The sequence below is a fragment of the Scophthalmus maximus genome, chromosome 5, assembly GCF_022379125.1.
Source record: "Scophthalmus maximus strain ysfricsl-2021 chromosome 5, ASM2237912v1, whole genome shotgun sequence".
Classification (NCBI taxonomy): Eukaryota; Metazoa; Chordata; class Actinopteri; order Pleuronectiformes; family Scophthalmidae; genus Scophthalmus; species Scophthalmus maximus.
In genome coordinates this window covers 1,387,611-1,399,773 of record NC_061519.1, presented here as the reverse complement: position 1 = coordinate 1,399,773, position 12,163 = coordinate 1,387,611, and positions in this window count along the sequence as shown.

The following is a 12,163-nucleotide window of genomic DNA, read 5'->3' as shown; positions in this document are numbered from 1 at the left end:
TCCGGGTCACGTGGTACGTTTGTGTTCAATGGGAGTTCAAGGCATTCGTTTTTGGGATAATGTTAAAATACACATACCTGTGTGTATGTTTCACGAATAATAATGACAAAACGTAGCATTTGCTGATTACAAAAAATGCCATGTAATGTGTAATCAGTAACTGACAACTGTTCAAAGTAATCTGACCCAACCCTGTTAACAGTACACTGAAGTGTAGCTCTCTCTGCTGGATACTTAGGATAAATGCAGCTCATTCACCACCTGCTGCTCCTCTTGCTACACCTTTTCAGTCAGTCAAGTTACATCTTTATCTACGTTTCTATGTATGCAATTCACAGCAAGAGGAACCACGTAGAAAATGTTTGAGTGAATGAGGAAATAGAAAAAAATTCGACCTGACTGGGAAAACAAGCTGGGAATCAGCAGCAGAATAAATCATAGTGGATTTTCACATGTGGGGAAAGAGCATCAATAATGACACTTGATGACAGTTCAAATCAAAACTAGAGTGCAATGAAGCTAAACAACGCTATTGAAATGACCAAGAAGAGTATACAGTCAATCACAGTGCGATCTGCTAAGATGAAATTTTGTATAGCGCCAAATCACAACATACATTGTCTCAAGGCACTTTACATAGTGAGGTCAATAGTACAATATTACAGAGAAAACCCAACAGTTCCTATTATGAGCAGCACTTGGCGACTGTGGTGGAGAAAAAACTCCCTTTTAACAGGAAGAAATCTCTAACAGAACGAATGCAATGTTAATACATGGGGATATATATATATATATAAATTAAATGCTGGGACTCCATTAACAGACAGATGGAAGATACAAACATAAAGCTGCAACATGATCCATTTTAAGTCAGTTAGGAAAATTTGTGACAAGGTTTGTTACGAGTAAAACTTATAAAGTATTGCATTTTTTCAGAATAGATTGAATGTGATAATGTATTTAACAGGAATAATCAATATATTTTTAAAATGCTGACTAGAGGCTGATGAATTAAAATGGCTGATATATGGAAGTACAAAAATGCAGTTTTAGCCTTTGGTATTCAGTTTGGTTTTCTATATTAAATTATACTCAGAGTGACAAAGACATGCAGAATGGGTATAGGTTAATTGGAGATTCTAAATTGACCGTAGGTGTGAATGTGAGAGTGAATGGTTGTCCGTCTCTGTATGTGGCCCTGCGATAGGCTGGCGACCTGTCCAGGGTGAACCCCGCCTCTCACCCAATGTTAGCTGGGATTGGCTCCAGCCCCCCCCCCCCGTGACCCTTAAATGGATAAAGCAGTAGACGATGGATGGATGGATGAATGGATGGATGGATGGATATTCAATTCAATTCAATTTTATTTGTATAGCGCCATATCACAACATACATTGTCTCAAGGCACTTTACAAAATGAGGTCAATATTACAATATTGCAGGGAAAACCCAACAAATCCCACAATGAGAAAAGCACTTGGCGTCGGTGGAGAGAAAAAACTTCCTTTTAACAGGAAGAAATCTCTGACAGAACCAGACTCAGTTGTGGGCGGTCGTCTGTCTCGACCGGTTGGGGTGAGGAGAGAAATGAGGAAGAGAGGAGAGGTGGGCAGAAAGAGGGTGGGAGGAGAGACAGTAGGAGAGAAGAGAGAGAGAGGACAGTTGTACAACCACCGCTGTAATCTCTACCAGACTGATACTTATAATTAAAAAATACAATTATGTTGTTGTTATTATTAGTGATGATTAATATAATATTAATATTAATAATAACAATAATAATGACGGGTTTGGGTCCTGCAGCTCTGGGGTCAGAGATACACTAGGAGAGATAGAAAACACAAACAGGGTTAGTGACATGTACTGTAAACATATCGGGGGATGCGGGGGTAGTATAACAGTTGCTTTAATTTCTACCAGACTGATACTTATAATTAGTGAAAACTGATACTTATAAAAACAGTGATGTTATTAATAATAATGATAGTAATAATAATAATGACGGGTATGGATCCTGCAGCTCTGGGGTCAGATCTACTAAGGGAGAGAGAAAACAGAGTTAGTGACATGTAATGTAGATACATGGGGGCAGAGAGAGAGAGAGAGAGAGATAGTTCTATTTCAATTTGTATTATGATAACATTCCTGTTTCTCTAGTCGTTGTGCTGTAACTGTATCCAATACAAAAAGTTATAAAGACATTGATACAGATAGTGCAGACAACAGTGATGTTGGCGATAATTTTGTGTGTGTGTGTGTGTGTGTGTGTGTGTGTGTGTGTGTGTGTGTGGATAGTCTAGATCATACTTGTTACTGCTGATTGCAAGCAAAATTGCCTCTTGGGCACAGTATAGCTTCACTGTATTCTACACTCCTCAGGTCCCCAATGTGCAGCACAGCCCTTTCAAGTTAACCTGATGAGTGGCATCGCACGGTGGAACTCAGACAGGATCTCGGATGCTGTTTGGTGGCAGAGGACGGCACCACAGAATCTACTCTGCCCCACTGATAGGCCGCCTCAACACCAACTGTCGGTTGCTGTTCAGGGAGACTGTGGAGGAGAATTTCCAGGTCCCTGCTAATGTCCTCCAAATCTGGATTGCAGGGGAGGACCATGACAAGCAGCCACAGCACTTCAACCAGCTGTACAGAACACACTGGGGCAACACCCTCTATTGCCGCACAAAGAGGGATGATCTTGTTGATGCTGCTGTGGTACAGACAGTGAAGATGACCAAGCACTACGCACTGGCACAACAGGTCATCAGTGCTCAGCACAACAGACTGATGTACACGATGGTGAGACTATTGTGGTTCGCTCACATCAGAGTTCTCGCAGCAGTCCTGAGAAGAGCACCATTTTTAAATCTTATGAGCGAATCCAGCACCGGATTTTGGTGGAGGATCCAATTTTTAGGAAGGCAGGGATTCCTCTACCAAAAATGATCATCAAGACGGCGAAGGACTACATTTGTTGCCAGGAAACACTTCTCAATCTGCATGCCACACAACAGCCATCCATCATATCCATCACCATCTCTTCTGCAGACCTACCACCAGCACCACAGCACCACCCCCCCCAGCCCATAATGTCAGATCCATCGACATCAGTCCCTCCAAATCTGCCCGAGAGTCAATTAGTCGGGTGGTCTAGATCAACACAATATAAACGTAGTAAAGTAGTAAAGTGCAGGAACACCCCTCTGAAGCTCGTAGCAAGCTGTTACGGGTGCAAAAATTACCAATCTGTTCCCTCTGTGGCCAAATAACCCAGGGACATAAAATATACAAAAAAGACTTAATGCCCAGTCTCCATGACTTCCTCTTCAAAGGGTCTGGGCAACAGAGTGTTTGCCAGGTACGAGCACTTCACCTCTGTTGCTGACATGAAAGATTGAACTGTAATTTAATTATTGTGATTGTATTGTAAATAATTCCATCTCACTGAAGACTGTTAATTTTCTTTATATATATATTGTAAATGGTCTTAATTAAGGTAAGAAATGTTGTTTACCTGTAAATTATCACATGCCATTGAACACTGATTATTTTATTTTTATATCGTAAAGATTCCTCACTAAAGCTTGCTTACCTGTAATTAATTGCATCTCATTGGATACAGGGTAATCTATTTGTTTTGTGTTATTAGTTTTTACGTTCATATTGTTCATATTATTCATGTTTTGTTTGTTTTATTTATTCAATACAGTGTTCAGTACTAAACAGTGTGTTGTGATACATCAGTCGATGAATGCTACAATGAGAGTATAATTATACATGTGCATATATACAACAATATCTATACATTTTGCACATTTAAGAGCTACAATTAGCCACAGAAATACTGAAATAATATTAATAACTGTGTACCTGTAGAAGACAGCGCCCCCATGTGACCAAAAAAGCAATAACTCTTACAGTGTTGATGTCAGGTAGGTGAGCAGGAAATGCAGGATGTGGCAAAAAAGGATATTTAATAATAAAACGAATAACTCAAAATCCAAACAAGGGTGTCCACACTACGTAGTAAAAAAAAAGAAAACTGAAACACTGGAGCCAGGGGAAAAATCACAGTGATCAGACTTGAACAAAAATCACACACCGGGAGACAATCATAGTTACAGACTTGGGGTAAACAGCAGAAACAGACCGGGGAAGACAACAGGAACCGACCAGGGAAAACCACAGGAACAGACGTCTCAGGACAGAATGGGGGGGGGGGGGGGGGGGGGGACAGACGATCTGACACAGACAAAGGGAAGCACTGAGACTAAATACACACAAGGTGGGCGGGGCAAAATGAACACAGGTGAGACACATTAGGAACAGGTGCAGACAATCACAGGGGCAGGAGACACAGGAAAAACAAAGTGAACAGACACGAGACAGGGAAACACGAAGTACAAAAACTAATTCAAAATAAAACAGGAAATACAAAACACGAGATCATGACAGTTGATTTCAAAATAATGAATAGACAGTTTAATAAGTTTTCCTCCCCAGGGAGTTCAGTCCAGAAGAAAGCCTCTATTTGCTGCATGAACCACAATTACTCCTAGTTTTGTAAGTCACTCTTCAAAACGAGCAAGATGACAAAGTTAACTATTATTCCATTTTAGCATGTATATTTGTGTGTTGTCATAATGCATATCACTGGTATGTAATGAAAGAACTAAGGACCAAGAAAGTTATTTTCGGATATTATTAGCAGGAAAAATATGTTTATAGATCTTTAAGATTTCCTTTGTGTATGATTACAGGTGAGACTCCCCCACGACCAGTCATACAGTTTAGATTCCTTCTTTGGGGATGTAGACCCATCCAAACTAATGTTGCAGAGACTGTTGACCTCATCTGTATCAATTCCATTTGTGTGATATTGGCCATTATAGTTTTTCATCACCAATTTACCCTGATACATCTTAAAGCCAACGGAATGTGCGGCATTATCAACAGTCTCATATCTATTAGTATAAGCAAATTCTCCAAACTCACGTCCTTCATTAATGTGACTGGACAGTTTTTTCTCAAGTGTACTTGTGTGAGAATGTAATGTTTTTCTAAATGGCATCTATACACTTTTTTCACTTACTATCTGATTTTCTTTTGGACTATTGGGAAGTTGATGAAAGTAGTTCAGTATTTATGAGGCTAATTATGTTTCAATTGCTATATGGGCAAAATGATCATATATTGTTGGTGCTCATGCCTTACAGGTGAGACTCCACCACGACCAGAATACATGCAGTTGAGATTCAGGAGGACAGGAGACCACAGGAGAAGTCTATGGTGCAGGCCGCCACCCATAATGTTTCTATTATATGTAGGAAATTATCAGATATAGTTGTATGCACATGTGTGTGGCTGTGGGAGCAGCTTCCTCTCTGCAGGCCTGGCTGGGCTACACCTGAGAAGGATCAACTAATCTGCACTGGTTCAAAAGCTCTGGCTCCCTGTGTCCAGATTGTTTTACCTGTTCAGCAATATATGGTGCATGGACTGTATTTATATAGCACTTTTCTAGTCATTGTAACAAACCTTAGATATAGCCAAAGAATCTTGGGAGGCTCAACCATGTCAGCACCACACCATGGTACAACATGTGTCTACCATTAGGGAGAGGATGAAGACCATCTACCCCATTGTCCGCGAGCATATGGAGAAGGTTCAACGTGAGGAACAAGCTACCTATAACTGCAGGGCCCAACCCAGGGAGTTCGACCCAGGAGACAGAGTATTGGTACTTGTCCCCACAGCTGAATGTAAATTCCTGGCAACATCCAAAGGGCCCTATGAAGTCTTTGAGAAAGTTGGGGAGGTAAAATACAAAGTGCGACAACCAGGAAAATGATCGCCGGAAAAGGTACATCATGTAAATCTTTTAAAAAAGTGGCATGCACGTGAGGTTTTGTTGAGTTGTCTGCCCCCTCCAGAGTCCAGCGAACTCCCCAGGAACAAGGTGGCTCTGGGTGATGAACTAACACCTCAGCAGCAACAGGAAACACAATAGCTGGTGGACCAATTTCAAAACGTGTTCTCAACCAAGCCTGGATGCACACATCTATAGAGCATGAGATACGAACATACCTGGTAAGGTGGTCCATCAACGCCCTATCTGGTGCCAGAGGCACATAAGGGGGTAATAATAGAAGAGATAAAGAAGATGCTTGAACTGGGGGTGATAGAAGAATCACAAAGTTCGTGGTCGAGCCCCATAGTTTTGGTACCAAAAACAAAGATGTTTTCTAATGATTTTAGAAAAGTAAATGAGATATCTGAGTTTGACTCGTACCCAATGCCCCTGGTGGATGATCTGATAGATTGTCTAGGTCACGTCCGTTCTACAACAAGATGACCTGACCAAAGGCAACCAGTGAAGGCCTCTTCCAGTACAAAATGCTGCTGTTCGGATTGCATGGGCCCCAAGCAACATTCCAAAGACTAATGGACAAAGTATTGTGGCCCCATAGATCTTATGCAGCAGCCATGTCATGTGGATGACATTGTCATCCATAGCCCAGACTGGGAAAGTCATTTACTGAGGGTACAGAAGGTATTAGACTCCCTAAGATAAAGCAGGACTCACAGCTAATCACAGCAAATGCAAACTAGCCTTTAGTGAGATAAAATACTAAAGGCTAGTTTGCATTGAGAGGGGCCTTGTGAAGCCCCATCATGCTAAATTGGACACAATTCAAAGCAGGCCAAGACCATTATCCAAAAAACAGGTTAAGTCATATTACAGGAGATTTGTACCCCACTTTTCTAACCTTGTGGCTCCCCTGACAGAACTGACAACTAAGAAACATTCAAGGTTGGTGAAATGTACCCAGGCCACAGAGGATGCCTTCTGTGCACTGAAGAGGGCACTCTGCTTCCAACCAGTGCTGGTAACCCCAGATTTCAACAAGGAGTTTGTGGTGCAGGCAGATGCATCCAATGTTGGATCCAGGATGGTGAGGAACATCCAGTGCTTTACATTATCAGGAAGTTGGCACTGCATGAGAAGAGGTATGCTACATTGGAAAAAGAATGTTTGTCTCTAAAATGGAGTATAGAGACTCTCAGTACTATCTTCTGAGACGCAAGTTCACTTTGGTAACTGACCATGCACCCCTTAAGTGGATGGCAAAGAACAATGAAAACAACAGGTGGATCACAAGATGGTTCCTGAGCCATCAATTAATTAATCATTAATTCATCATTCATTTCTCTGTTGTTCAACGGGCAGGGAAAAGACATGGCCACGCACCTGCTCTGTCACGCCGGGACGTCCTGTGGGCCCCCGTTCCTGTGAAGGGGGCCTGTCGCCAGGGGAGGGAGATATGTTACATTCCCTCCTGCTGGCTAAAAGCCTACAGACCAAAATGGCCGATCTGGGAAAACTACAACTCCCATGTGCTGCCGGCTGGAGGGAATGAGCTGCAGCTCATTAAGCGGATTAAGAGAGCAAGGAGGAAAAATAGGGCAGAGGAAGAAAGACTCCAAGATGGTTGGGTGTAAGGTTTTTGTGGAAGAGACCTAGAGAGTTAACCTTTGAATGAGAGAATAAAAGAAAACTTTTTTTTTTACAGGCATTTCACTGCATTTTTCTTGGGAAACCAGGTAAAATCTTTGACAAATTGGTGTAGCTTCCCCCACATCAATGTCATGTTATCTAGTACATGGGTTTGGGAAGAAGCGTCTGAAAATAGAGAAGAAAACGACAAAATTAGGTTAGACAATTGCTTCTTTTTAACATCAGGCAAATGACCCAACAACCTGTCCAGGTTCCTTAGTGATTCTGAATTTTTCTGCCTTGCATGATACAATCATCTGAGTTAACTGATTCTTCAGCCCTTTCACCCCTCAAACTTGATGACATTTCACCCAAATAAACCACCAGAACAGCTGTTGTTATTTCGAAAGAGATATATGGTTTTAGCTTGTTTACATGACAAGCTGGGCAGACCTTTGTCTGTCAGGAGTAGAAATCAAATAATTCAGATCTGAGACTGGATGAAGAACAGTAAGGACCTGAAAACCTTGCCAATGGGAGCAGTGCTGGAAACTGATCACCTGGGCTAAAAATATGCACTTCAGCTCGACGATCATATAACCGCTTCATTTTCTTTTGAGAGTTTTCCAAATTAGCTTAGCCATTTTACCTGCCTTGTACAAACGTCTTTTGAAACCACTGACATAGTCGAGCAGATTTGTTAGAGGAAAAGGCTCCTTCCAGTCAGCCTGTAGCACAGCTGACTGTGTTTGGCCATACTGACCACGAACAGTATGGCCAAACACAAGGTGATTTGGACTAAAACCAGTTTTCTCCTGTGTTATCTCACGTGCAGCTAATATTAACCATGGCAACCTTTCTCCCCAGTCACAACCCAGCTCTGTGAAGTGACTCATCAATAGCTCCCTGGCTTTCTGGATGGTAGGCAGTTGATTGGGCATGCTTTATAGGAAGGACTTCTAAAACCTTGAGAGGTTAAATTTGTTACCTGATCACTTGCAGCAATGTCGGACGAGCACAAATAAAATAACATATGGGCGTAATGTTAGCCTGGCTCCAAAAGGGGTCAAAGAGAATGCGCATAGAGTCTGACGATGACACAGAGCTTCAGGAGCCAAATCATAGTACTTCTCGGTGACTTCAACATCCAGAAAGAGAAGTTAATATCTCAGCTCCTTCGCTCTCTCACTGGTAACCAACTCAATCTTATATTCATCAGAAACTGCTCTACCACCGAGTTCTCTGTCACTCCTCTACGTGACCACTTGTTCATTTCATAGTCTCTTCCCCTCTCTCAAACTCCCAACCCTCCCTCTTCCACTCATACTGTACCAGTCCGCTGTTACCTTCGCTCCCTGTCTCCCTCCTCTCTTGGCTCATCTGTCCTATCGGCTCTCCCCTCTGTCGACTCCTTCTCACTCCTGTCCCCTGACTCTGCCACAAACACTCTTCTCTCTACCATGTCCTCTTCCCTGAACACCCTCTGTCCTCTACCCTCTCCGCGGGCTCGCCCTACCCATCCAGCTCCGTGGTTATCTGACTCAGTGCGGTCCCACAAAACCTCCCTGCGAGCAGCTGAACGACACTGCCGCAAATCCAAATGCCCTGACGATCTTCTTTCCTATAAATCTCTAATTTCCTCTTTCTCTGCTTCCTCATCTGCTTCTAAAATCTCTTTCTTTGAATATAAAATTCAGTCTTCCTTCTCCAACCCCAAGAAACTTTTTTTTCCATTTTTCTCTACCCTCCTCGAACCCCCCACTCCCCCCCCTCCCTTTGTCCGAGCGACTTTGTAAACTACTTTACAAAAAAGATCGATGACATTCGCTCTTCAAAGGATCAAATGACAATTTTTTGCTCTGAGAACAACTGCCTCATTGTCAAAGACATAAAGCTTGGGTGCAAAGTATGGAGCAAAATTACATCACTAGCTGCGCAGGCACAGAAGGGTCTGCGGCTATCAAGTGAATGGAGTCAATGTGTAATATCTGCTTTTGTCACTGACAAGGCTAGACAACAACTAGCATTGCGTAACAAAATAACGGAACACAGAAACTCTAAATCCAACTTAAAAGCAGCAGAGATTGGAAAGAATGTGATATGCAATGAAATGTGCAGGAAAATATAAGACATGCACAGGAAACAACCAGATACAATTTGTTGTGTCTTTTAAACAGCCTACAAATCCAGCAAGCATGGGTTTCCTTTTACAGATATGTCTATTGATGTGAGCGTGCAAGAGTTAAATGGAATGGTCGAGTTTTACACTCAGACAAAACGTGGTGATAACATCGACCATATTGCAACAAAGATGAAGAAAAGGGTAGTGTTGATAGATGAATCAACCACAATCAGTGGCAAGTCTGTGTTTGTCGTCTGTTTGCGGGCAGCTATAGCTGACACAGAGCCAGACACCATATTTTTTGAGCTGCTCGAGTCTGATGGGACAACAGCAATATCACAGAGACATTGTTGCCATGTCTTCACAAATATGGCTTTGATGACCATTTTTTAGGTGAGTGTTGTGTTTGTGGCCTTCGCATGTGATGGAACATCAGTAATGCTTGACAGAATAGCAAGGGTTGCTACGCAGCTTTGTGCTAGATTACCAGACCTGTTTGTGTGGCACTGTTCAAATCAACCTATGAACTGGCAGTTGGGGATGTTGTCAAGGATGTCAGTGGACTTAATTATTAAAAGATTTTCTTTGATAAACTGTACACTTTATATCATGCCTCCCCAACAAAACAGAGAGAATTGGTTCATTGCGCAGACTGTAGGTCAGCGTCTTCTTGCCATAGGACGTGATCTGTCAATAAGCTGGGTGGCATCAAGTGAGAGAACAGTCAAAGCTGTTTGGGAGAACTACAAAGTGCTTCAGGTACACTTTTCTAGTGCTACAAAGGATGTTACTAGGGATTCCACAGAGAGAGCAAAATACAAAGGGCTTCATGATGTTCTCACCTCTGTAACCTTTGTTTTTAATCTTGGAGTTGTGTATGATGCCCTGACAGAACTCAGTGATTTGTGAAAGATGCTCCAAAAGAGAGGCACAACGCTGCATGAAGCAGACAAGATGCTGGCTCGACAGAGTCGGGTCTTTGAGTCCATGGTGTCAACACCTGTTGCACAAATTCCTCAGCCGACATAACCACACCAATATCAGTAACTGATCTACAAAGAATTTACCTGACATAAACAACCAGGTTCCAATGAAACCAAGAAACTCACCTGCCTCTCACCGATTAGTATGTCCCCAACCCAGTATGAAAGACACCATGTGGAACATCTATTCCTCTGGCTAACTACCTCACCCAAAACTAACTGACTATCTCAACCCTAGTCTTCATGCAACAGTTTCGGTGGGTGATTTAAACACAAAGCCCAGTGACTCGGCCAGGCAACCAGCACGCTGGCGACCCACCTTGTCAGTCACGGATGTGTACTCTGGCCAAAACGAGTCCACGAATGAACATTGTTTCTTATACCTGTCAGAGAAAGAAAAAGCTAGTCAGGGGAAGCCACATGGATGGCTCAGCAGCAGGGAGCAAACTTCTTCTTCTCTGGTTTATGGCGGATCGCAAACCAAGATTTAAAGGTACATACCGCCACCTACTGTACCAGAGTGTGTAACCCCAGGCTTCATATACTTCAGGTTACATTCTTAGATCAAAATAATAATAATAATAATAATAATAATAAAACAAAAAAACAATAATGATTTAAAAAACAATAATTAAACAAAATAAAAAATAAACAATAAACAGAACATATACTATACTTTATGATGAGCGCCCTACATCATTCCCTAGTTTTCTCACTCATCCCTTACATCCCTTCCCGTTCTAATTCATAAATCTAATCACGCAAGATGTTCCCCTCCAAATTATATTTGCCACACCTCATAATTACATGTTCAACATTTTCAACTACAATACATACATCACATTTATCTGACATGCACTTATTTATTAAATAAAGAGTTGACTTAAATCTTGTTTCCAAACCTCAATCTTGAAAAAATCACTTCCTCTCGTCTGCATTTTCCTTTGAAAGCCTTCACGTTAATTGATTACTGTATGCTGTAATAGTGTCTCCCTTTAGTGTCTGTGTCCCACTTCTTCTGCCATGATCCCCTCACTACTTCTCTTATTAAAGATTTGGCCTCGCCTTTCCAAAGGGTACTCCCATTATATCATTATCATTCACTTTTAACGCTCTCTTGGCAATCTCATCTGCTTTCCCGTTACCCTCCACTCCATAGTAAGCAGGAACCCAACAAAACTGTACATCAATTCCATCTCTTTGTATTCTCAATAAAATCATTAATATTTCCAATAAAAAAATCAACTCTTATTGTTTCTTTTGAATTCAAGCTACTAAGAGCTGCAGCTGAACAAACAAAAACTCTTTCAGACCTTATATCTTCTATCCACTGCTAACAAAATAATAGCAACCACTTCTGCTGTAAATACAGACAATCTGTTATTAATTCTCTTACATATGGTCACATTAAACTCAGGTACATATACTCCTGCTCCATGACCACTCCCTGGATCCTTAGATCCATCAGTAAATACTATAATTATAATATTATATAATTAATTAATGTTGCAGGCTGCTCCTCTCCAGACCCCTTTAACTCTACCCAATATGCCAGTGACA